Source organism: Coptis chinensis, chromosome 3 (genome assembly GCF_015680905.1).
Source record: "Coptis chinensis isolate HL-2020 chromosome 3, ASM1568090v1, whole genome shotgun sequence".
Lineage (NCBI taxonomy): Eukaryota > Viridiplantae > Streptophyta > Magnoliopsida > Ranunculales > Ranunculaceae > Coptis > Coptis chinensis.
The window spans coordinates 35,342,919-35,370,208 of NC_141458.1; the positions used below are offsets into that span (position 1 = coordinate 35,342,919).

The following is a 27,290-nucleotide window of genomic DNA, read 5'->3' on the forward strand; positions in this document are numbered from 1 at the left end:
AATTTCCTAACAAATTGGTTTAATTAAGTTTTAAAAACCCATTTTTTAATTGGAGGGATCCCGTTTTAATTTAAAAGTGTGATTTCCATTTTTAATAGGATAATGATTTCCGTTTTAATTAAAAGTGTTATATTTTTCTTTTTCTATAAGGGAATAATTTCCATTATAATAGGATAAAGATTTCCGTTTTAATTATAAATGCTAAAATTTCTCTTTTTAATATGAGAAAAATTCCTGTTTTAATAGGAGTTGATGACGTGGAATTTTAAGAGAGCTAGAAAAATACACTTTGTAGGAGCTTTAATATTATATTAAGATATAGATATAGATATGGGGAGGGATCAATATACCATGGTTTTCATACCTTGGTTTATATTATGGCCCACAACTTCACCTACAAGACGAACTAGAACCTAATTTTTTGCAGATATGTCTAACAAACCATGAAGATCACCACCACAAAATTTCAGCTCATTTGTTGATGTTTAACAATGTCAAAAGATGATTGCAAAATCGAAAAATCTGGGCCGTTAAAAAAAATTTAAAGTTGTCAATAATTTTTAAATAGGTTAGAGATTTCCAAATGAGCCGAATTTTTGTGGAAAATCTATCCATAGTTAGAAGATCATATCCACAAAATATTAGTTTTTAACTCATCTTGTAAAGGGGCATGGTATAAACCATGGTAAACGGATCCCTCCCATATATATATATATACACACAATATATTACACAATATATTTTCGGGGACCATACAACACATTATATTACAAATATTTTCCAGATTTCAAATACTGACATGATTATGTCAGAGACATTTTATGTAATGTATTTTGGAGGAATAGGGTACAAGTGAAGAAGGATGCTTCGCTAATTTTCTCACTTATTCGAATGAGGGTAAATCGATACTTCGGTCTACAGATGTCTTGTTCTCCAACTGGTTTGAGGGGAAGCATGCATGTATGTGTGGATGTGACTAGAGCCTCTTCGTTGGTAGGGCTTGAGAATAGAGACTTTGAGATGAGAGAAACAGCTAATAAAGCAACGGTAGAGAATATTTAGAAACATGAGAAAGTTTGTCGGGTTAATCAATATTGTTTTATTTCATTCAATTTCGACACTTTCGGTTTCTTTGCACAACAATCAGTTGAATTCTTTAAAATATTGTAGAAAATTATAGACAGTAAAATAATAACAGCTGGTTCGAACGAATTTGTATTTATGAAGATAGGATTCGTCATCTAGAAAAAACTTGTGGCGCAGCTTGTCACACGCTTGTTTTAATTATTTGTAAAACTCATTATTAATAAAATTTTACATAAATAAAATCCCAACACCAATTTAAATTTGAAAGGCAATTTCAATATCAAGATCAGCATCATATTAACATCGAAATCCACGACTACTTTTTTGATACATCCCCAGGTCCCCATTGTTCTTTTTCCTTTTTATTTTTATTTTTTGCATAATAGTTACAGTTTTGCTGGACACATTTAGTCCTTTTATAGGGTAGAAACCGGTAAAACAAAAGAACATAAAATGCACCTGTACATAACTAACACATGGACACACGAGCGATGAAAAAGTTTCATCGTTTAAAACTTTTTTTCTTCATCCAATCATGCTTCGCGTAGCACCTGATCAAAATCTCCTCAAACTCCTCCTCGTCACACGGAAACTTAAGCGCGCCTTGTTGTTCAAATCCAAACTCCTCCTCAACGCTTTCCATCAAAACTCTAAAATCATACCCAGACAGAAAACTCGCAGGAATCACGTACCGTCTCATCTCCGGTCCAACGTAAACGGCTAAACACCCTTTCGGAACCTTTGTCTTCATCGAACTACGACGAACCATTCGGTCAAGAGATGAGCCATTTCGAAGCAATGATTTCTGTGAGTCGTCCATGAGTTTCCGAGAATTACTTCTGTTTACGGACAACATCTTAGCATTTTGATGACTCAATGTTAAGCAACCAAAAATCCTAGCGATATCTCTCGCTTGAATTAGCTTGAACTCGCATCCCATTTTCGCATAAAGTGGATGGAATCCGAGACAACAGGTGCTTGTTGAAGAATGCAACGTCATAGAGAGAGGGAATTGACAAACCGGGGCTTCATTTGCATTCGGAAAGAGAGCATTTCAAGAAAATTCAACATTTTCTGAACGCCTGCAACTAGGGGAAAAATATGAGTTTGGCTGATGGTTATAAAGAAATGTAAGAAAAATGCATAAGACGAATCATTTTGTAGGGAGGAGGGATTTGAGAAATAAAAAAGGGTTTCAATCTCGCAGGGAAGAGAGAAAGAAACCAATGATTCAATGGAAGGAAAAGATATAAAGACTATTTGGTCATGCTATTTTTAGTGGTTATACATCATTTCTGCTATAATTGATTTGGTCTAAAATCTAAATTTGGCCATAATGTCTAGTCCAACCACAACAAATTCAATATAAAAAAAAACACACACACACACACACAAAAAATACACTATTGTAACTTTACCACAAATTAAATCGGATAGATATCTAAATCCACTTGAGCACCAATCATCAATAACGAACGAGACATCCAGCAAAATACACCATTACCTGAAAACATTCCTCGTAGAAAAGGGAAAGGGAAACAAATTAATCAAGATGATCGACCTCTAAAGAAACGAAAAAAAATCCTTCCAAATAGAAACTGCAACCTCAGATCAGGCAACTATTACACCATACTATCCATCCCCCCCAAACAAAGAACGGCTAGCTGTACAAGATAATACGCCGATGGAAGACATAAGCATCCAAAATATTATTGTTGAGCATAGTGGTGGTGAAATAACTGTTGAATCAGTTTGGGATTTGATCTCTAACCCAAGAGTAAATCAGATTTTACTCTCTCAAGGAATTGTTCTCCATTCAATATGGGGGGAAACTGGAGTGGGGTCTGAATGCAATGTTACCGCTACTGGCTACTGGATACACTGAGACTTTCCAAACTGAAGCTAGGGTTGATATGACTGAGCTAAATCTCCAAATCCAGCCCCCAATAAATTTCTATGATCATCTTGATCAAATTGAGGGACTGGATGACGGATCTTCAGTGGAAGCAATTCAAATTCATCCTAATCAATCTCTTGAGAATATATCTACAGCTGCTATAAATCTTCCTTGGGCCTCTCAGATGGATACAGCTGGTTCACTTAAAGTAACATAGGTACAAAAAGGTAAACCCATCTCTATCGTCTGGTATATATCCTTCCAATCTTGTGTTTGCTCTTATAAAACTAATATGCTTTTCTCTTGCTTTTGTTATTCTCTCTTATCGCCTTACATTCTTACCATTCTTTTCACATTTTCTCTTCTTCATTCTTGTCACCTTATTTTTCATATATGGTCACCCCTTTCTGCATCTTTCATAACGACTATCTGTTTGATGTTCATGTTGGATTACTTTAATCCTACATCTTTAACATGCTAATCTAGTATTGATCAAAAAATAATTAAAAGAAAAATACCTTCAAAGCCGCCGAAATTGGAGATTGACAGTAAATAGAAACTTTCCAAAGCTGAATCCAAATCACGTAGTCTTCAACCTTCTAGTAGTATTCACCACAAAACACACCACAAAACACTTTTGCTTTTCTCCTACTTTTAGTTGTACTTTTTCTGGAAAGACTAATGGTCCCTTTCTCTAAAAAGTCATTCTATTATATAGAGAAACTTTGAGAATACGTAGATGTGTGTGTAGTGGGATCCACTTAGGATTCCAAGTCTTATCTTAAGAAGACAAGTCCTTGTCATACAAGTACTTGTACTTGATATATTAAAACCATTTTAATATATATCTCTTAATATGGAAAGTGCCCATTAACAAATCCATATTTACAATAAGGCCCTTGGAACTTTCAAGAAAGTCATTTCCTACCATTAATTATATCTAAGTCCCTCCACCTATCTTGTATTCACAATTAGACCATTGGGAATTTGTTCTTCACTGTCACACCCATGTCTAATTGACCCAATTTGACATTTAACATCAATTGAGCATTAAGAAACTATTTCTTATACTGGCCGGGTTTGAGCTCAATTAAATTAGTTATGTCACAATTTCCTAATACATAACTCCGTAGAGTGGTGGATCATTTATTAGAATTCGTGATTCAAGACGTCCTACATTTATTACCCAAAACGTTAAGTCTAGTCTATGAATAGACATTACTTTTTAACGACTCAAAGTAATAAATTTGAGACACAATGAATTTTCACAATTCCTCAAGTCTAGGGATTAATTGGTAGAGTGAGATTTGCACACTAACCTTAACAGTGAATTTATAGTGTGTTCTCACATTGATCCCCTCAGTGTCAGTCATGTGACTACACCAATATACAAACTTAGAGTCATACTCAAATGATTGAGATATCATCATCCTATCATATAGCAGTTATGTATATTACAGTCTTATAAGTGAAGCGTCCGACTTCACCCCTAACTGTGAGTATTCTAGGTAAATAGATACAATCAAATCTCCCGCACATGACTCTTCATATGCTTGATTGTTCTAATTCTATTACCTATAGAACTTATGGTTTCATCATATGATATTAGTTCACCCATATGCATAATAATAAGATTCATGTATTTAATTAAACATCATAATGTATAATCAATAAACGTTCATTGGTTTTGTAAAGGCCAAATATCCCAACAATCTCCCACTGGCCTTCAAAGCCATTTAGCAACTACTCTAAGACCTATATTATCCATGTGACTCTCAAAAGGATGAATAGGCAAAGCTTTAGTAAAAAGGTCTGCAAGATTCTCAGCTGTAGGAATCTTTGTAACTGTAATATCACCACGGTGCACAATTTCACGTATCAAATGATACTTACGCTCCACATGCTTTGACCTCTTATGATACCTAGGCTCTTTAGACCGAAGCTCTTGCACCACTATTGTCACAAAACAATGTTATTGGAATGCATTTGAGGTACTACTCCTAATTCCAAAAAAACTTCTTAAACCATATCGCCTCTTTTCTTTTTCTTCACTAGCAAAGAACATACTCTCTCTCTCATAAATCAATCTGCAATACATTGTTGTTTTACACTTCTCCAACTAACTGCTCCTCCACCAAGTGTAAATACATATCCAGATGTAGACTTTCTTGAGTCCTTATCTGACTGAAAGTCCGAGTAGGTATAGCCAATAGGCATAAGGTCGGAATTACCATATACCAACATATAGTCTTTGGTCCTCCTAATATATATTAGGATATGCTTGACCGCAGTCCAGTGATCTGGACCTGGATCACTCTGGTATCTACTGACCATCCCAACTGCAAAGCAAATGTCCGGTCTAGTACACAACATGGCGTACATTAAACTTCCTACTGCTGAAGCATAAGGACATGCATGCATTTTCTTCTTTTCCTCAGGTGTTTTAGGACACTAATCCTTGGAAAGAGAAATTCCATGTCTAAAAGGCATTAAGCCTTTCTTGGAATCTTGCATAGCAAACTTGACCAATAATTTATCAACATAAGCCGACTGGGACAATCCTAACATCCTATTCTTGCGATCTCGCAAAAGCTTGATCCCTAGGATGTAGCTTGCATCACCTAAATCTTTCATTTCAAAGTGATTAGATAACCAGATTTTCACCATAGACAATTTTCCTACATCATTCCCAATGAGTAGTATATCATCTACATATAAGACCAAAAACATAACAGTTTTACCCTCAACCTTCTTGTAAACACAAGGTTCTTCCTCACATTGATCAAAACCAAACGATTTGATTGATTGATCAAAGCATACATTCCAACTCCTTGAAGCTTGTTTAAGGCCATAAATGGACTTCTTTAGCTTGCATACTCTATGCTATTGTCTAGGAACTATAAAGCCTTCAGGTTGGACCATATAAATATCCTCCTTGATTGTACCATTCAAAAAGGCGGTCTTTACATCCATCTGCCAAATCTCATAGTCATAATGAGCAGCAATCGAAAGAAGGACTCTAATGGACTTAAGCATAGCCACTGGCGAAAAAGTTTCCTCATAATCGATACCCTCTTTTTGAGTAAATCCTTTCGCCACCAGTCTCGCTTTAAAAGTCTCTACCTTTCTATCGGCTCCTCTTTTCCTTTTGAATAACCATTTATTCTTAATAGGCTTAATATTTGGTAGAGGATCTACAAGTTCCCAGACATTGTTGGAATACATGGACTCCATTTCCGATCTCATTGCTTCAAGCCATTTTCTTGAATCAATGTCAGAAATTAGAAATTGCTTCTTCGTAGTTCATAGGATCTACATCCTGATCATCTGATATAACATAGAAAGATTCCCCTAATAGGGTTAACTTTTCTAGAGATCTAATTGCCCTCCCACTACGACGAAGTACTGGAGTAGGTTCAGGTAAACTCGGAACTTTATTTGGAAGGCTTTCATCTAAACTAGGAGTTAATTCAGATTGAACATTGCCAGGAGTATCTGCGTCATTTCTTCAATGACCATTTCACTACGAGGTTTTCGTTTCATAATATAATCTTCCTCGAGATACTTAACATTTGTACTCACAAACACTGTTTGTTCTCTTGGATTATAAAATAAACCACCTCGAGTTCCTTTTGGATACCCTATAAACATACATACTTCAGTTCTTGATTCTAACTTGTCAGTCTTTCCTTTGAGTACATGCGCAGGACAACCCCATACATGTATGTTCCGCTTCCAATGACCAGACGTTTCACAATGGTAACAATTACCCTTTGTTTTAGCCCAACTTTCAGCAGTCAAAATAGATGCTAAGGGATTGAGAATAGATAGTGACATATCTGGAACATTTACATATACACAAAAATTATTATAATGCATTTAATATTGGTTTTGGGAATTTAATAAACCAATTTTCCGCTTATATAATAAAAATACAACACCCTCCATATTATATCAATAAGACAAATATAAGTAATGGAAACCTAATACTTATGAATAATCTCTTATCTGTAGGGCATCAAAATTATTCAACTTAATCAGGCAAGTTCTTCTAGACCCATCAATATTACATACATATAATATGATTTCCATTATTATTACTTTTGCTACTAAAACATAATTTCACAAACCGTAGAGCTGTCAACTATGTTTTAGCCAAGTGTACCATCATCATAATTCATTAATATAACTGCGAGATAATGAATCCGTAAGAAAAAACACTCCCACTAGCTATACATGAATTTTTCTTCTCAAGAATAGACAATAGGCAAAAATATTTTAGCATGCAATTAATTTATCTGTAGGGATCATATTAATCACATCTATAAATATAATTCTTATTGAATTGATAACGGTTAGTAGCGGGATTTAATTAAATGAAATTAAATCATTTTACCACTTTTTTATATAGGTAAGGGTATTAGTGCTTAAAAGTCAACACTTTATACATATACTATATGGCCCACAGAACCAACAACCAAGTCAAAAGTTACTGTTCAAAAAAAATTGTCATGCATGCATATACCATAGTACAACACATAACATGCATCTCATGAACCATGCATTCCTTTAAGAATGTAGTAGCACAAGTGGTCCATGTTTTATAAAGTGATTTCTGTCCTATATGCAAAGATAATGATGTTCCCATTTTTTTTTTTTTCTTACAACAGGTTTCGAAAAAAAATCCCATTCTTCACATGCTTATGCTTATAAAAAATATGAATTAAAAGCACCTATTGTCTTACATCAAAGAACTTTATACAAAGCATCTTATGTAAACAATATTTTATAGGATAAAACCGATACTGTAAAAACCTTCAATTTACGCATGTAACCGAAATCAACATATCATAGCCAAAAAAAAAAAAAACGATCAATATATGTTAACCTCCAAATAAAACATGTGATCATATTAATTAAATAATAAACCATGTCTATAACACATATACATCTTTATCATATTTTTTTTACTATAGTATGTACTAATACTTAAAAAAAAAAATTGGACATTTATTACTTAGAACATGCAGATCTGAAATTACCATGTATCTCATATAAAATTTTTAGATCTGATTATTCTTTTTAAAAAACAAATCAAAAATAGATAATAGCATGACCCGCTCCGATACCAATTGTTGGATTACTTTAATCCTACATCTTTAACATGCTAATCTAGTATTGATCAAAAAATAATTAAAAGAAAAATACCTTCAAAGCCGCTGAAATTGGAGATTGACAGTAAATAGAAACTTTTCAAAGCTGAATCCAAATCACGTAGTCTTCAGCCTTCTAGTAGTATTCACCACACAACACACCACAAAATACTTTTGCTTTTCTCCTACTTTTAATTGTACTTTTTCTGGAAAGACTAATGGTCCCTTTCTCTAAAAAGTCATTCTCTTATATAGAGAAACTTTGAGAATACGTAGATGTGTGTGTAGTGGGATCCACTTAGGATTCCAAGTCTTATCTTAAGAAGACAAGTCCTTGTCATACAAGTACTTGTACTTGATATATTAAAACCCTTTTAATATATATCTCTTTAATATGGAAAGTGCCCATTAACAAATCCATATTTACAATAAGGCCCTTGGAACTTTCAAGAAAGTCATTTCCTACCATTAATTATATCTAAGTCCCTCCACCTATCTTGTATTCATAATTAGACCATTGGGAATTTGTTCTTCACTGTCACACCCATGTCTAATTGACCCAATTTGACATTTAACATCAATTGAGCATTAAGAAACTATTTCTTATACCGGCCGGGTTTGAGCTCAATTAGTTATGTCACAATTTCCTAATACATAACTCCGTAGAGTGGTGGATCCTTTATTAGAATTCGTGATTCAAGACGTCCTACATTTATTACCCAAAACGTTAAGTCTAGTCTATGAATAGACATTACTTTTTAACGTCTCAAAGTAATAAATTTGAGACACAATGAATTTTCATAATTCCTTAAGTCTAGGGATTAATTGGTAGAGTGAGATTTGCACACTAACCTTAACAGTGAATTTATAGTGTGTTCTCACTTTGATCCCCTCGATTAATCGATCATGTGACTACACCAATATACAAACTTAGAGTCATACTCAAATGATTGAGATATCATCATCCTATCATATAGCAGTTATGTATATTCTGATCTTATAAGTGAAGCGTCCGACTTCACCCCTAACTGTGAGTATTCTAGGTAAATAGATACAATCAAATCTCCTGCACATGACTCTTCATATGCTTGATTGTTCTAATTCTATTACCTATGGAACTTATGGTTTCATCATATGATATTAGTTCACCCATATACATAATAATAAGATTCATGTATTTAATTAAACATCATCATGTATAATCAATAAACGTTCATTAGCTTTGTAAAGGCCAAATATCCCAACAGTTCACTATAAAAAAGTATATAAATTTGGAAAGAAGAGTTGAAGTCTGTAGTATAGCTCTGCTTATTGGTGTTAATATGGATTTGAGTTTGCTCTTTATTGGGTTAGTGACTGAACCAGAACAGTCCCCAGTAGTAGATATATGAAGATTCTAAGATGCAATTGTAGGGGTTGTGGTAACATAGCAACCATTCGGCACTTGAAACACCTGATTAATAAAGATAATTCTGACATTGTCTTTCTCTCGAAGTCAAAAGCTACAAACAAAAAAATGTTTTCTCTTGTTCAAACCCTTCTCTACCCGAATTTTTTTGATGTACCAGCTATTCAATCTGCTGGTGGTCTGTGTATTATGTGGAAAAATGGTATAACTATCCATGTAAATTCTCATTCTCAAAACCATATCACTACTTCTATTTTCATGGGTCCAAATTCTAAACCTTGGACAGGTTGTTTCTTTTATGGGAGTCCTTACCCTCAGACTATAAACATTAGCTGGAATCCTATTAGAGCTCTTGTTAATAATCCTCTTCCTCTTCTTATTATTGGTGATCTCAATATAACTTTGTAGCATGATGAAGCTATTGGAGGAATAGATTACTCCTTCAATGATGGACAACCTGCCCATGATATTATAAGAGATCAAGCTCTCATTGACTTAGGTTTCAAAGGGTACCCCTTCACTTGGAATAACAAAAGATTAGCCCCAGACAACATCCAAAAGAGATTAGATAGAGCTCTTACTAATATTGATTGGAACATGATCTTTCCTGATTCTATCCTCTATCATCTTCAATCCATTCAATCTGACCATTGTCCCCTTCTTCTGAATACTCATCCAGCTAGTCATTCACAACCAAAACCTTTCAAATTCCTTTCCATGTGGTTAGAACACCCTACTTATTTTCATATTATAAACAATGCTTGGTCAAGAGTTAATTGCACACCAAATTTTGCAGAATCCCATGTTTTAGTCTCTCATCTCACTTCTGTAAAAAAAGCTCTTAGGTGTTGGAATAAGACTACTTTTGGTAACATTCATGTACAGATGAACATTATGCATCAAAGGATTGATTATCTTAATAGTTTGTTACTGATAAGCACCCAAAACTGTATTATAAAAACCTGTAGAGACATAACATTTCGGTCAATTTTGTGCTTAATAATCATGAAATAATCGCATCTTCGTGCTTTTTGCAGGTTGGAGCAACTAATGTAAAAATGATGATAAAGCCAGCATTTAAGCACGGAATAGGGAGTATCGCGATGCCTTCCGATCAAGCCCATGTGAAGCCCAACAAATTCGGACTAAAGCCCAAAGACTCAAATAGTACGTAATCCAAATAAAGCGGGATTATGTGCACGAAAACATCAAACTTCCGAAGCTCATATCTCTTGAACCGGGACTCGAATCACGACGAGTGAGCTGCTCCGACGATCGGTCGATGAACTCTACAAATAGGGGAAGTTGTAAAAATGCCAAAAGACTGGACCATCGCCAGCGGGACACGTCGTGGACCCACTAGGCGTGCCCATAAGATTTGATGAGTCATCATGCAAGTCAAGACAAAGGTGCAAATAATTGGTGCAAATTTGACACCTTGCATGAAGTTAATGAGTTAGTTGGATTTAGGTGATGATTATCTAAAAAAATGAAAGGTGTCAAATGGGGGTTAGTTGTGGATAAGTGAAAAATAAATGAGAGGAGAGTGTTTCACGTGGGAGAAGAGAAAAAGGCTCTCTTATGTAAAGGGGGGCTGATTTTGGGAGTTGGAAGCTTTTACTTCCTTAAAAACTTTTACTTTTCATTTACATCCATGTCTTTAATTTTGTTTTTTTTAGTTCTTAGTTTTTAGAGAAAAGCTTGTAACTTGTTAATGGGGGAACTCTCTCTAGTTTTTAAAAACTCTTCTTCATTTAGGTAAACAGGTTGTAATTTTCTTGTTTCATTCTCTTTCTTTTTCATTTCACATATCTTCTTGTAGTTTAATTCAATCCTAGGATCATGAGCTAAAACTCTCCCAAGGGGAGGGTTAATGATGCTCATGTGAGGATCATGCTACAAATTTAGGATTCCAAAATCACTACTTAAAAGACTTAGGTTCTATTTTTCATCCTGTCCCAAAATGACAGAGATTGACAATTATCTGATCAATTGTTGTAAAGTAGAACTAGGAGTTGGAATGATATTTCAGAGATGAAATATCATTTCAATTCTACATGCTAGCATGATATGTTTAGAGATAGGTATATTATGTTAGGGATTTGAGATGGTAGTGACCTGTTTCTAAAAGACTTGTAGCTAGGCCTTGCATGAGTAGGATTAATCCTTCCCTATCTATCTCTCTCTTTCATTTAACTATAAACAAACTTACAAATTTTAGATAACTTGTGTAAAAAAAAATCTATCTATAAAATCCTTCTCACGTAGTTCTCCAAAGTGTAGATTCCAATTGTGATCATTTAAATTCTTGTCTTAGAAGTTGGAACGAAATCCCTACTCGAACTAGATTGACATTCTCAAAGAAAAAAAACAGTGAGTAAGGAATTATTGAGTTTTAGCACGTAGTAAGTCAACTTCTAAAAACACTGAAAAGTGCTAAGATCAGTTACCTAATAAATACAACTCTTATCTTCAAAATAAATCTCTTAATCAGCTGGATCACCTGTTAACTTGTGAAGAGCTCTTGTGGAAACAGAAATCTAGGGATAAGGAAATCCCTGAAGGTGATAAGAATACCAAGTACTTTCACATTAAAACTCAGAGGCATAGAAGATACAATAAAATTGAATGGTTGAAAACTTCAAATGATTGTTGGATTTCTAATCCAAATGATATAGGAAACACTCTTGTAAATCATTTTTCTAATCTTCTTAATGTTAATAATCCTGTTAATACTAACCATATTACTTCCCTCTTTCCTGCTTCTTTTTCTATTGAACATAATTTGGACTTACTTAGGCATGTCACTCCTGAAGAAGTAAAAAAGGTTATGTTTAGCATTGGGGTCTCAAATCCCGGGACGATGGGTTTCTGTTTGTTCTTTATCAATCTTCTTGGGACTTGCTTGGTCAGGATGTGACTAATATGGTTGAGTTATTCTTCGATCTCTCAAGGCCATTCACTCAAACATCTTAATCAGACTAATATTGTCCTCATTCCTAAATGTCCTAATCCAGCTTTTTGTACTGATTTTAGACCAATCAGTTTGTGTAACATCTCTTACAAGGTGATATCCAAACTGCTGGCTAATTAACAGACTTAAGACTATTATAGGGCCTTGTATATCTCCTTATCAGTCTGCCTTTGTTCCTAATAGACAGATCACTGATAACATCATCCTTGCTCATGAGATTATGCACACTATCAAACATAAAAAAGGAAAGTCTGGCCTGATGGCAATTAAGCTTGACATGTCTAAAGCCTTTGACAAGGTCAATTGGAACACCCTCTTATCTATCCTCACTTCTCTTGGGCTTAACCATAACTCGGTCAACCTTGTCAACCAATGCATCTCATCTCCTCAGTTTTCTATTATTCTCAATGGTACACCTCATGGTTTCTTTAAGTCCTCCAGAGGGCTCAGACAGGGTGACCCTCTATCACCTATTCTCTTTATTTTATGTATGGAAGTGTTAACCAGAATCCTTAATGAAAAAAATGAGAATAGCAAGCTTCATGGTATTAAAATATCTAGAAATAATAGTCCTATTTCTCATTTGTTGTTTGCAGATGATGCATTCATTTTTTGCCGAGCAAATTTGGGTGAGGCAACAGAACTTTTAGATGCACTAAACCTGTTTTGTGAGATCACAGGTCAAGAAATAAATTTTGAAAAATTAGGTATACACTTCAGCCCTAACATGAATTCTCCTGATACAGCTAATATCATGAATTTTCTTCATATGAGGAAAATAACTATTGGTGAAAAATATCTTGGTTCAACTCTTTTTCTTGGTCAAACAAAAAAATTGATTTTTAACCATATTATAGATAAGGTCAACATTAGAATTGCTGGGTGGAAAAGCAAGTTGTTATCACAAGCGGCTAGAACTGTGCTTATTAAATCTATATCCTCTTCTATCCCTGTTTTTCATATGAGTACCTTTTTGCTACTGTTTCGGCAGTAAACTGCTTCAACACAACGAGAGCAATGGTAAATAACACACTAAGAAACAGAGGAATGTGATGTTGGGGGAGATATTACTGAACCAAATAATGGCTGCCTACGTACCCAAGATCTATTCTCTAGGGATCAAGTTTCCACGTAGTTCCTTATGAAAAATAATGTGGTATTTATATAGGTAGAGTAGAGAGTCTTTGTAGCTCAAGTAATCTTGTTGCTTGAGTAATTGTGATAGAATATAACTGTCAACTGATAATTATCTCTTTGATAAGAAATGAATCTTGACATAAATTAATGTACATTAGTGGCAAAGCCAAGTGGCTAAGGTTCAGCCTTAGACCGCGAGTTAATGGGCACAATACATTGATCCATGGTATTGTAAATTGGGTTTTAGCCCCGTTGATTAAATGAATAAAATAGAGACCCTACTAATAGGCGTTTGCCCGCGTGGGTGGGGTCGAAACACCGCCCCCTCTTTGTCATGCGAACAAAGTTCACATGGCAAAGAAGAGAAGAAAAATGAGCGAAATGTATAACGAAGTGTCGTGCGAAAGGAAATGAGAGGAAAATTGACTATCGAAAAAATCGTGAATTATCGAGAACGAAAAAATGTCAAACTAACATATACGGAACACAATGTAATTAAATAAAAGATGGCCGAAAAATGTACAGAAAAAAATAAAATATGCACAGAAATAAAATTGCAAAAGAATTCGATTGCCAAAAACTGTACCGAACGCATAACGTAACTATATGAAAGATGATTCTGATAACGCATGCCAGCGGAATAGCGATACTAGTATAGACCGTTGAAATTATACGTAGGGGCAATATAGTAATAATAGTAATAAAAGGAAGTTAAACATTAATCGGACTCAAAGTGTTCGGATGAGATAATAATGTGGAGTAGATAAGAATTGAAAGTAGAGATGAAGTTGGAAGGAGTTGGAGTTAGAGAAGAATCCTACCAGCAATGGAAAACTAGCTCGGAAACCCGATATAAGTGTTAAACGCAGCGTCCGCCCTTCTGTTATTGCCAACGCGGCCATATAAACTGCGCCGATGGTTCGATCTCCTTGTCCTTTGGCCATCTTTCTGTTGAGGTAAATGTTTTCAAACGAGGACCGCGATCCCCGATTCATCTACAAATGGCGAGGTTAGCATGATCGAGAGCTTAGCTCAAGATTACTTCAAAAACATGTTTCCGGAGAAACAGATTAACAAATTCCTTTCCTTCGGAAATTCCGACTTTAACAATGACTCCCTGGTAGTAGACGAAATCGAAGAAGAATTCCTGAACTCTTTTGCACCGCTTCTTACCACCAACAGCGAGTCCCCCTTGCCAACAACCATTCATCCCTTGATGCTATGACGGAAGATGAATTTTTCAATCTCTATCCCAGTGATCCTTTTGACCCACCTATTGAGGAATGTCTTGCATATATCAAGATTTCTAATGATATGGGCTTGAGAGCTCTAGCTGAGAATCATTCACCTTCCATCACCAATATTCCCCACCCTCCACCTTTTCAAAGGAACCTCGAGTTTGCACTTGATCCTTTAGTTTCTCCTATGCTTCATGATTTTTTAAATCCACCTAGTAAACAAATACTTCCTAAGGATAAACCACTTGACACCGTCATTTTCAGACTTGAGACAGTCCCTAACTACACCATGAATGAGTTTTGTGCTAAACCCACATCCTCATTTTTTCCATGCTTTTTCTCTAAAACTTATCCCAATCCACCATATCTTCCACAACCATTCACTTTTCCACACTTATTCACTAGGACACCTTCTCGTTCAAAGATGAAACATAAGGTGCATGCTCGGTTATGTTATAGGTCTACCCGACTTCGCTTTCATTCCACTAGGCTGCATCGTAGGAAATCTTGGTGCTTGATTGTGTTTGGATATGTTTTCTGTGATATTTATTTATGGAGCGATCCACAACTATTTCGGTTATTGATATATGATAAACCGTGATATTCATACATATATTTAGATAAAGTCTCGAGTATCTGACTATAAACGACTCAAATTTTGTGTTTGGTGCATTTCCTTTCATTTCCATATATTGGTGAATGCACCATTCAGGTAACCGGGCCCTCCCTATGGAGTGTGTGGCTGTAAGTACCGGATCCTAAGTCCACGGTTCACATAATTCACGTTTTCCACTCTTGCATGTTTTCTTGGTTTTTGAGTCATGTTTCTCTATGGTGTGAATTATGTCTTTACTGCTTATTGTTTTCCTTTATATTAAACCTAATTCATAAAAAGTAAAAAAAAAAAAAAAAGTTCAAAGCTATAAAAATAGTAATCTAGCAAGTTTCGGGAATTTGACTTTAAAAGACCCACGTTTTAAAACAAATTTTTACAAACCTGTTTTCAAAAATTTGTTTGGGGGTGGGGTGTTTGGTTTTTTCATGCTTGATCACTAAACTTCCTATTCTTACCCCCACCTCGCTCCTTTGAAAAAAAAAAAAAAAAAATACAAACCAGGAGCCGCGCTCGCTTCAAGGTGGCGACTTCAAGCCAAACACTGGAATCCCAAAATCATCGAGGCCGACCGGCCCAAGTTGAGTGGACCCCCCTCCTCTGTGAACACGGAAAATTCCAATTTTCATGGGTTGTTCCCGGTGATTTGCGGTATTTCCAGGCGTATTTTGAGATGACATCTCCTACATTAATACCGGAACAGTCTTTCGAAGATTTGTTTCAAAGTACTACTTATGGTGCATGGTTTCACGAGGTGATCACACACGTAGGCTGGGAACCGCTTATGGTTCTTGCTAGCAATTGTTCTTGGACTTGCCATGCCCGCTGAAATACAAGACCCATGATGCTATTGGGTAGATAATATGCATGTCCGGGAGATAAGGTAAGTTTTAATTCTAGTTAGTGTCTACTTATGTCCCAAGCAATTTGATTCTTGTTAACCCTATAATGGGTGGAACTCTTATAGAGTTGCGTCAGTTTTTTATTTCCTATATTAGTACGTTCAAACCCTGTTTTGTAGATGTTCCTGAATTTCACGCGCTTCAATGGTATTTTTCCTACCCACTTTATTTAAATGCTTTGAAGACAAAGCATGATTCTTGTTTGGGGGGGCATAGAAACACGTGTAATTAAGGCATCTGTTAGGATATAGATATGTATAATATGTATTTGTTTTCTAGTTAAAATTTCAAAAATTCAAAAATATAAATAAATAAGTTATGCTATACACTTAGGAATATTGGTATTGTTTTCTTTCTCTATGCTCTTAACAATCTAGAAGTCTCAATGAAGCTTTTGCATTAGAATAATTTTTAGAAACTTAGGTTAATATGTAGGTAATAATCTTTGCATCTATCTATAAATATATTACATGAGTATCTATGATTGTTAGCGATAAGTTTTCAAATCTAGGCTAGAGTACTTATTCTACAAATCTGTGAGAATATAGCCTAAAGCCTTATATGAGTGAAACATTTGAGAAATGACACAAGGGAGAAGTATATTCGAATAGAGAAATCACACGTCCATTTGCTTGACCACTATACCATGTCCTAAGAGAGAATTTAGGCCCTTTTTGGATCGATATAGCTAGAAATTCGACCTAAGTATATTTTTTCCGCTAGTCAAGCCCCCGAGCCTTTCTTTAGCCTTTCATAAACCACAAATCTTTTTTACCTGTTACAAAAAACAAAACAAAATAAAAAAAAAAAATCAACCTACCCAATTTAGAATAAGTCCCGAGAATAGAATGAGGAAAGAAAGAAGAAGAGAAAACACCCATAAACAAAAATTAGTTAGTTGCTTGAGAAAATAAAGAAAAGAAGTTTCCATCCAAAGAAAAGAAAAAGAAAAATAGAAATAAAATAAAAAATCCAAAAAAATAGAATAAAAGGAGTCAAAAGCCAAAGAAAAAGAAAAAAAAAAATGGCTAAGGATGGAAACAAAGTGTAGAAGCAAAAGTAAATAACAAGGTTTTCTTTAGTTACATGCCCTAAAATGATAGGTACAGAGTCGTTAGTGACTTCTGTGTCGAGGATAACGAAGTCGGCTGGGTAATAAAAATTTTGGACTTTAACCAACACGTTTTCAACCACACCCTTAGGATACTTAATAGACCGATCAGCTAATTGCAATGTCATTTTAGTAGGTTGCATCTCCTCTAGACCTATTTGTTTATACAAATAAAACGGGGAGTAAGTTAACACTAGCCCCGTGTCTAGTAAGCGGGTCGCCGTCGTGTGAGAATCTCCAAAGGTGCATTGTCGCGATGGGGCTACCGGTCCCTTGTACTTAACAATTCCATTATTTTCGGATAAAGTTGGGAACCGCTCAGGTTAGAAAGGCGCCTTTAGGTATGTTGGTCTTACGCCTAGTAGTGCACAACTCCTTAAGAAACTTAAGCGTGGTTAGGTAGCTTTTTATAGCTTCGAGAAAAGGAAGGTTTATCGTTAGATTCTTGAAAACCTTCCTAATCTCCTCAAAGTTTGTATCCCCGGTTAGCATGGCTAACTTCGAGGGAATGGTGGTTTAAATACTATATTTAGCGTATGGGCTCGACTTGATGTGTAACCTTGGCTTTCTTTTCTTAGGTTGTGGTTTAACCGGGTACCTCTACGGTGGTAGGTTCTTCGATTTCTATTTGGTATCTAGTTCGATATCCGTTGTAGGGAGTATTGATGGGGTAACTATAGGCATAGTTACTTTGTTATCAATCACTCTTCCGAGCCGGAGAGTGGTGATGGCATTTAGCTCACCTACGGTTGTAGTTTCCGTACTAGTATTACCGTTTACTTCAAAGGCTGTGTTTGCTGTTCTAGGGTTGGGTATCGCTTGGCCTGGAAACACACCTTTTGGTTGGGCTTTCTCTTGGGCTAACTATTGGTTTAAATTATTAACGGATTGTAGAATGTGTTGGTTAGATTGAGCCATGGTTTGGAAAAGTTGTTGGCTCACTTGTATGAAGGTGTCAAGACGATCCGGTTGTGTGGGTGTAGTAGTCACGGGTGGTGTGACTGGAACTATCTCGCGTTGATTATTGTACCCTGTAGGTGTGACTTGTTGGTTATTTCTCCAACCGAAGTTGGGATTTTGTCTCCAAGGGGCGTTAGGTTCACTATTAATGGAACAAGAATGTTCATAGGCTATAGGGGTTGGGAGTCGGGATGCTCGGGACTCCAATGAAAAACTACATGGATTTGAATTTACATTCATGACGGGATAGGCTTTTGTTGAATAGAAATAGCCTCTACCTTTTTAGTTAGAGATTCGATTAAATTTTTAAGTTCGGATCGGTTTCATCTCAAACATATCGGGCCTTAAATGTTGAAGAAGAAGAACTAGCGAGGCCGGGGGATATCATCACTCCCCCCCAATTGTTATTGCATTTAGTTTGTTCTTCTAAAAATTTGTAAGCCTCCAGGGCTCCTTTTACTTAGGAAACTACCCCCATTCATTATGTCAAGGACTTCTTTATGGTGATGTTGAAGTCCTTTGAAAAAGGCACGCACTAACATGTCTTTTGCTAGATTATGGTGTGGACACTCTATAAGCGGATCGGTGAAACGATTCCAAGCCTCGAAAATGATTCATGAGGATTCTCACGAAAAGAAGTGAATCTTGGAAAGCATTTCATCCGTCTTTAGGGGGGGTAAAAATGTTCCATAAACAGTTGAACAAGTTTGGCCCATGAGTCCACAGAATTAGGCGCTTTGGGCGCTTAACCAAGACGCCTTTATCGCCTAAGGTGAAAGGGATTACCCTCAATTTAATTTGTTCCGCACCAACCGTAGGATGGTGGAATGTTATAAGGACTTGTTCAATCCTACGTGTGTTGGTAAGGTTTTCATGGCCTAAACCATGGAAAAACGGTAACAAATTAAATATATTTTGGGGGATGCGAAAATCCCCAATCGGTCCGCTAGAACGATGCAAGATTTAGGGCTATCGCCAAGGCTTTATAAAAGTCGAGAGAGGAGTCTCTTTTCTTCTTGCCCATAATATCGGTGGTGTGTGTGAAATAGTAGCTAGAGGTGTAGTGTGTGGGAAACTAGATAGACTTGTTTGTTGACGTTGCCGTGTAATTACGTTAGTTGTTTTTCTTCGACCAGACCTTAATCTCATGCAAGACTAAGTCAAACTTAACTAAACATGCAACACTCCAAACAATTCTGATATACTAGTAGAAACCTCTAACTGGATATGCGAGGTGTGGAAGAAAGGAATACCTGATTGCGTCCTTGCTTCGCTTATGAATAGCGTCTTGTTTACGCGTGTTCAGTGTAAATAACAAGTTAAAACACTGAAAAACTTGAAAAATCGAAATTCGAAACAAACCTGCAGAAATCCGGAAAATTTTGCTTAGGGCGCGGGTGCGCGTAGATAGCCTTGATCGGCCTCCTTGTTCGATGACTTAGCCCAGCCAGGTCGCTTTCGGTCGCGGGCGGTCGCTGCGTGGTCCAGTAACTATAGGGTGGGTCGCGCTCAAGGAAAGCGCCAGCGGCGCTTCGTTTCGAGCTATAGAGGCAGCGCCGCTCTTTATAAGCGTGGTCGGCCTTCAGTGTATATTTTTGCGAACTTTTCAATGCTTTGAAATGGACAACCACAGTATGAATCAAACAAGGGTGGGTGGGTTTAATGGGACTTAAAAATGACTAATTCTACTATGAAAACAATGCTAAAGTGCAACTAAGATGGCAGCGGCGCCATTTGATAAATGATAAAATTAATAGCTTAGCTACGAAATGAACGATGAACTCAAAACGTAAGTAAACTAAAACTATTTATGGGTCTATATTTATCAAAGATTCTACTCTCAAGTCTATGAGATATAGTGGAGTAGGAAGTTCGTTCCACTCCTAGTGCTCTAGCATGGAATTGTTTTCTAATCTAATTAATCAATCTTAAGTCAATGAGAGTTTTACGAGGGGGAATTATACTACGATGCAATATGAAATTGATTATTTTAATTTGAACTACGAATGCTATGGAAATATGATTGTTTTTGAATCTAGATAAAGGATTAGAGGGGAATTGAATCCACCTCGAATCCAACTTAATAACCTAGCATAGATTGTTGTATCTCGATTAAATGCGTTCTTATGGCAAGAATTTCGAGTTCTAATCCCTAGTGTTAAATGGCATTTCTACCAAATACTAACTAGCATGTGAGGTCGTCCACCCATTCTCATGGCGAAACACGACCTTCTAGAGTGGAATAGAATCTACAAACAATTCTACACTAACAACTAAGTTTTCATCAAGGCTTCATCAACCCCTCTAATGGAGGTTTTAGCCTTGATTTATCAAACTAACATTTCCCATTGAATCTAAACTAAACATAATGTAAAGAATTGAAATTTACTTAATCAAACAATAATGACATCTACTTTAATGACTAAAATGAAATAAGAACAAGAATTGAAATTAGATCTAGAAATGGAAATGACAAAAATCGAAATTGATAAAAATACTATTTTATTGATCTAATCAAATGAAGAACAAGATTCAAAGGTTTAATCTAATACAATGAATTGAAACTAATTAAACTAAGTTCTAAAACTAATTAATGGAGGCTAACTAATCTAGGTCTAACTATCTACCATTAACAAAGAGTGAAGCTTTGGTTTTTATACTCTCAGATCCAAAAATCGTGCATGGGCTTGGAGCCATGTTTTGGGCCAGAGAATCAGGCCCAAAACCCAATTCTTTCAGTCCAAAAAGGCCTCTTCAGCTGCAGTTCGCTTCAACAGACTTTTCGTCCAGTTCTGCCCCTCTGATTGGGTCAAGGCTTGGACCATTAGAAAGCTCTTTCCGAGCCGGTCGTTTTGACATAAGGTAGGCCCAATTCCGAGGTCTGAGTCCAAAGATATGTCTTCGGAAGTTCTGTTGACTTTGACTTTGTTTACGCTTTGCGTGGACTTTGACTTTTCAGCTTTGACCGGGCTTTAGAAAGGCTTTGTCTTCTTGAATCTTGGCCTTTAATCACGGAACTCCTTAGTAACCGACCTTTGCTCCTTTATCTCGCTAAAGTGGCACATTTCTCATTATAATGGACTTTGAAGCCCGAAATGCATAAAAACACGTAATCAGTGTTAACTCTTAATTATTACTCACATAATTGGTCTAAAAGTATGACTGTTACAGGGTTAAAACTACAGTTTTGGGCTCTTATCACTCGTCCACCGGCCTTTGCCTTTTTGCCAGCTTCCTTCTCAAGTTCCTATTTTAAATTTTTGACTTGTCGTAACTCACGCTCAACCGTATTAGGAGTGGCGGTAGCGGAGGCGGTGGTGGTGGCGCTGCTACGGTTGGAGCAACTTGATTGTTCAACGGTTCTTCCATTGGCCGATTTGAATTTCGAGGGTTGCAATTCCTATTAGCAGGAGGAATATGTTGACTACTTGGTCTGCTTCTTGTGCTTACCATCTTGATTGTTTCACGTGATAATGAATTCTAAATTCCCCACAGACGGCGCCAATTATGTTTCGGCAGTAAACTGCTTCAACACAACGAGAGCAATGGTAAATAACACACTAAGAAACAGAGGAATGTGATGTTGGGGGAGATATTACTGAACCAAATAATGGCTGCCTACGTACCCAAGATCTATTCTCTAGGGATCAAGTTTCCACGTAGTTCCTTATGAAAAATAATGTGGTATTTATATAGGTAGAGTAGAGAGTCCTTGTAGCTCAAATAATCTTGTTGCTTGAGTAATTGTGATAGAATATAACTGTCAACTGATAATTATCTCTTTGATAAGAAATGAATCTTGACATAAATTAATGTACATTAGTGGCAAGCCATGTGGCTAAGGTTGACGCCAGACACGAGTTAATGGGCCTGTACATTGATCCATGGTATTGTAAATTGGGCTTTAGCCCTGTTGATTAAATGAATAAAATAGAGACCCCTACTAATAGACGTTTGTCACGTAGGTGGGGGTCGAAACAGCTACCAAAATCTGTAACATCCTCTCTGAATGCTATTCAGAGAGACTTTTGGTGGGGGGAAAACAATGGGAAAAAACATCCTTTATATCTGAAGAGTTGTATCTTTATTTGCCAACCAAAAAAATGTGGGGGGCTAGATATTAGAGATATGGAAACAAATAACCTGGCTCATCTTAGTAAAATCCTGTGGAATATCATCACAAAACCAGAATCCTTGCTTTCCACACAGCTGAAAGGTAAATATCATCATAGGCATAATAACTTCCCCACTGTACACAATTCTAGTGCATCTTGGTTTTGGCAGGGAATGCAAGCAGTCCACAAGACTATAGTCAAGGAAAATGCTATGTGGCAGGTTGGCTTAGGTAAGGATATAGATATCTGGAAAGACTCATGGATTCCAGATGTCTTACATGGTAGAGTACCAATCATCACTCTTCATAATCCATTGTATAGTAAAGTTGCTGATCTTATTGATGTTAATACTAGATCTTGGAATATAGGTATCTTAAATTCCATTTTTGATATTAAAACTTCTTTCAGTATCCAAAATATTTATATTCCTAGGAATAACCCTGTAGATAAACTATATTAGACCTTAACCAAAAATGGAAAACACTCTGTAAAGTCTGCATACCAGCAGTTAAGCTTAAGATACGTAACCAATGTGAATCACAAAACTAGTATAGCTTTCTGGAGAAAGGATCTCAGACCCAGAGAAACTTTGTTTGCTTGGAAGTGTTACCACTCTATTATCCCAACAAGAGACCATCTTAGTACTCTTTTTTATGTAGCTGATAAAACTTGTTTGTTATGTAACTCTTCTATAGAATTTGTACATCACTTACTCCTGGTTTGTCCCTTCACAAGATCACTTTGGTTTTCAACTCCTTGGAATTTCAGACTAATAGATTTTGAGAATTTGCAGGTGAAAGAATGGATAGACATGTGGTACAAACCACCAATGGATTGGCCGATTGAGGATCATGAGTGGACAAGATTTTGTTTATATATAAACTGGATTATATGGCTAGAAAGATGTAGAGTTTTGCATGATAATACTAAACCTAACTGGACACATGTTTATAGTCTAGTCCAGGGCGTTGTAAATACTTTGGTAGGTGGTTTAGAACATAATCTTGTTATTTCATAGCCTGTAGCTTTTGAGACATGGAAACCACCAAGATTAGGTTGGGTAAAACTAAACATTGATGCAAGTTTTAAGAGTAACATACACTATCCAATTGACATTGGTTATGTAATTAGAGATTCTAATGGATGTTTCATTGCAGCAGGAACAAATAGAGGCAGGGGGAGAACAGCAGAAGAGGCAGAATGTAGAGGGACTCTTAAAGGATTACAATGGTGTCAGAAGTTCAGCTCATCAGTGGAAGTAAAGCTGGATCTTGAAATAAACAACAAGTCTGCAACTTTTTGCACAATAAAACAACAAGCATTTCCTGGTCCTCAAAGACTATACTTGAGGATGTATTAGAAGAGCTTGTTACTTTTGATAATGTAAATATTAAGTGGATCAATATATCTACCAACTGTGTAGCCCATAAGTTATATATATATTTTCTGTTGCTTACCAAAAAAAAAAAAACCCCCATATGTGACCCTCCTGCATTCGGGGAGGGTGACTCACAATTGACACAATGCTTATTTTTGGAATTAGCAAAGTGTGCGAAAATAAGTTATGAAGGTATGAAGGAAAGAGAATTAATTTCATTTTTACTCTTGAAGCTTTGTACATGTTATAATTGTCAGGTAATAAACAAATTCCGTTATTAGTCTTACTCTTATATGAACACAAGCATCATATCTCTAGTAAACTTATGAACATTGTTCTAAAAATCGGTAACTACACGGCCGCCTAGTTGATCTCTAGGCACTAGGTCCTGGGCTCAAATTATTTAAAAAATCGGTGGACCGATTAGGTGGGCTAGGCCGACCAATCAACCCTCTAGGCGGTCCAGTCATTTTTTTTTTAATGATTAAATGTCAAAAATTAAAGACCCGTTTAAGATTTGAATGAGTTTAAAAAACTAAAATCCAATGTAAATTATATGCCACTATAGGAAATAGTGTGTTTTTATATAAAGTTGATCTTCTTCAACTATTATTCATTTTTGTAATAAGTATTTTTGTTTTCTGTTTATTTTTTGAGTTATGATAAATAATTTTCTTCATTTTTTGTAGTAGTATAAGTGTGTATTACTATATATTATAAAATATATTAAGAAAAAAAAAACTATCTAGCGCCTAGCCTGTCTAGGCACTACCTAGAAAACCTAGACACTCTCCCACCGCCTAGTGTTTTTTAGAACATTGTTTATAAAGAGAATCTCGCTTCAATGGGTAGATGGAAGTATGGAACCGTCAGTAATCGCGGAACTCTTCTTCAATGGGTAGATGGAAGCAAGGCCCAAAATTTCGATATCAGTTAATATATCGGTGTACCCAAAAACCGAGATATATCGGATATATCGGATATCTCGGTTCTTTTGGTGACCAGTCCAAAGTTTCTAAAATATCGGATATCTCACCGATATATCTCGGATATATAGGATATTTCGGAAATTTCAATATTAAATTATTAACAATTGGTCAAAAAGTCAACCGATATATATCGATTATCTCGAAATATCGATTATCTCGGCGATATAAACTTTCATATCGGAAATTCCGATATATCTCGGAAAAAAAGGGATTCAATATTCGGTGGATATATCTCGGAAAAATCGATATCGGTGTACTAATTTACCGAGATATCGGATATCTCGGCGATATTTTGGGCCCTGGATGGAAGTATGGAACCGTCAGTAATCGCGGAACTCTTCAGTAGTTCAGTACACCACGATCATGCCTCATAATATTTGCTGGGTATCGAGTATCGACCACTCTCCTTCCTGTATAATTCGTACTTAATTGGAATTTCCAAAAAAAAATGACTGGTTGCTGCCACTAAACCATTATTGCACATTTGCCCCTACATCAATACTAAGTTCCCAACACTGTGAGCTAGTTGTTAGGCTTGGGCTAACCACCTGACAGGCTGACACAGAATGATGCATTACACATTTACACCCGCCTCAAGGAAACTTACCAAACCAAGATGGCCGAAAGCGTTACTGAACAACTGAGACCACTGTGTATGTAATGCAAACTGTGTCGGACTTTCTTATATTGCCTGCACCACCGAACCTGCCCGTTATTTTTTTTTCGCTACAATGAACCTGCCCGTTAGAAACATCATACATATATTTTAGTTAGTTTATTATTACACAGACTGAAAACTAGGCTGAGGATTTAGGTTCACTAACCAAAACCTTCGAAATGATTATTATCTTGGGTGTACTACCCAACACCTTCTATTTCTATACCGACCATTTTTGCATCCCAACATATTCCCTCCATTTCTATACCGACCACGTTAACATCCATCCCTACCTATTGAGCTGCCCCTGTGGCCCTGTACACTGGCCCAGACCCAGTGTTTCTTAATACTAGCTAATTGTTAAGCACACAAAAACTCAGTTTGACCCAATGTCTAAAATATCGATATCAATGAATATATCGGTGTACCCAAAAACCGATATATATCAGATATATCTATTTTTTTTTGTGACCAATCTAAATTATTTAAAATATTGGAAATATATCGGAAATATATTGGATTTATATTAAAAAATTGTCAAAAAGTCAACCAATATATATCGTAAATATCGGATATATCGATTATATCGGCGATATAAAGTTTTATATCATAAATTTCGATATATATCGGGAAAAAAGAGTTCTATATTCGGTAGATATATATCGGAAATATCGGTGTCGGTGTACCAAAATACCGATATATATCAACAATATATAAGATATATCGGCGATATTTTGGTCCATAGTTTGACCAGTCAGTTTGAATCCGGGGGAAGTGTTCTCGTGCAGATTTCACTTAAATGCTTTTCTTATTTAGCAATCGAATTTGATACATAAACAAATTAGTTTGTGATTCCGAATGAAACTTCAGAATTCCACCTAATATTTCAATTTTTCAAACAACCAGAATTCCAAATATAGAGTTGAAATATTAAATATTTCTAAATTATTTGAAATTCTGAATATAATAGAGTCGAAATTTGATAAATTTCAGTTTTTAAATTTGTCAGAATTCCAAAAATTTCAAAATCCCAAAAAATGACCATCCAATCCATAAAGTAACCAATAAGAGTAGCACAACTACTAGCATTGTACGCCAAAAAGACGAACATCAACTTAACTATGTTCATAACATTTTCCCCAATGCCTAAGACAATCCGATCTAAGAATGTAGTTAATTTCGTTCGGCACAAATTTTAAATTTGATTTCAATTGGACCTGGAAGCCCATGGGCCCAATGTATGTAAGTACACGTACATTTGAACAGAAGTTCCTCAAATGAGAGGGCTACGTGATTCCGTCTATACGAATCCGAGTTCAAATGTTGTGGCCTGTGGATATGTATGCTACTTTATAAAAGGCGTGGGGCGACCTAGCCAATTAAAATGTATATCCGTTCTAACACCCCTTCTTTTTCTTTATCCTATTCTTCCTGCCTTTTATTTTCCTTTGATTGTTAAGCCAATGGTCCAATTAAACGTAACGTGTCTCACTCATAATTTGTGATTTCAAACGGAATATCAGAATTTCAATTTTTGAAAAAATCTTGATGTAAGGGACGAGTTGAGGAATACAAATTCTGAATTTGCTCGAATATTTCAAAATTCCAACCGACAGAATTCCGACAATTCTAAAATCCTGAACTATGGTCTGCTACATGAGTTAAAACACT

General features: G+C 36.0%; 2 long non-coding RNA genes across 2 annotated transcripts; one reads left to right on the top strand and one right to left on the bottom strand.

Moving 5' to 3' along the window:
* Nucleotides 1–1,358: 1,358 nt before the first annotated feature.
* On the bottom strand, nucleotides 1,359–2,626 carry LOC147509351 (uncharacterized). The gene is made up of 2 exons (XR_015218476.1): nucleotides 2,505–2,626; nucleotides 1,359–2,168 (listed from the first exon to the last, which is right to left on the bottom strand). It is a non-coding gene; the product is annotated as an uncharacterized LOC147509351 (long non-coding RNA).
* Nucleotides 2,597–23,858, top strand: LOC147509352 (uncharacterized). The gene is made up of 3 exons (XR_015218475.1): nucleotides 2,597–3,200; nucleotides 13,115–13,225; nucleotides 22,764–23,858. It is a non-coding gene; the product is annotated as an uncharacterized LOC147509352 (long non-coding RNA).
* The last annotated feature ends 3,432 nt before the right edge of the window (nucleotides 23,859–27,290 follow it).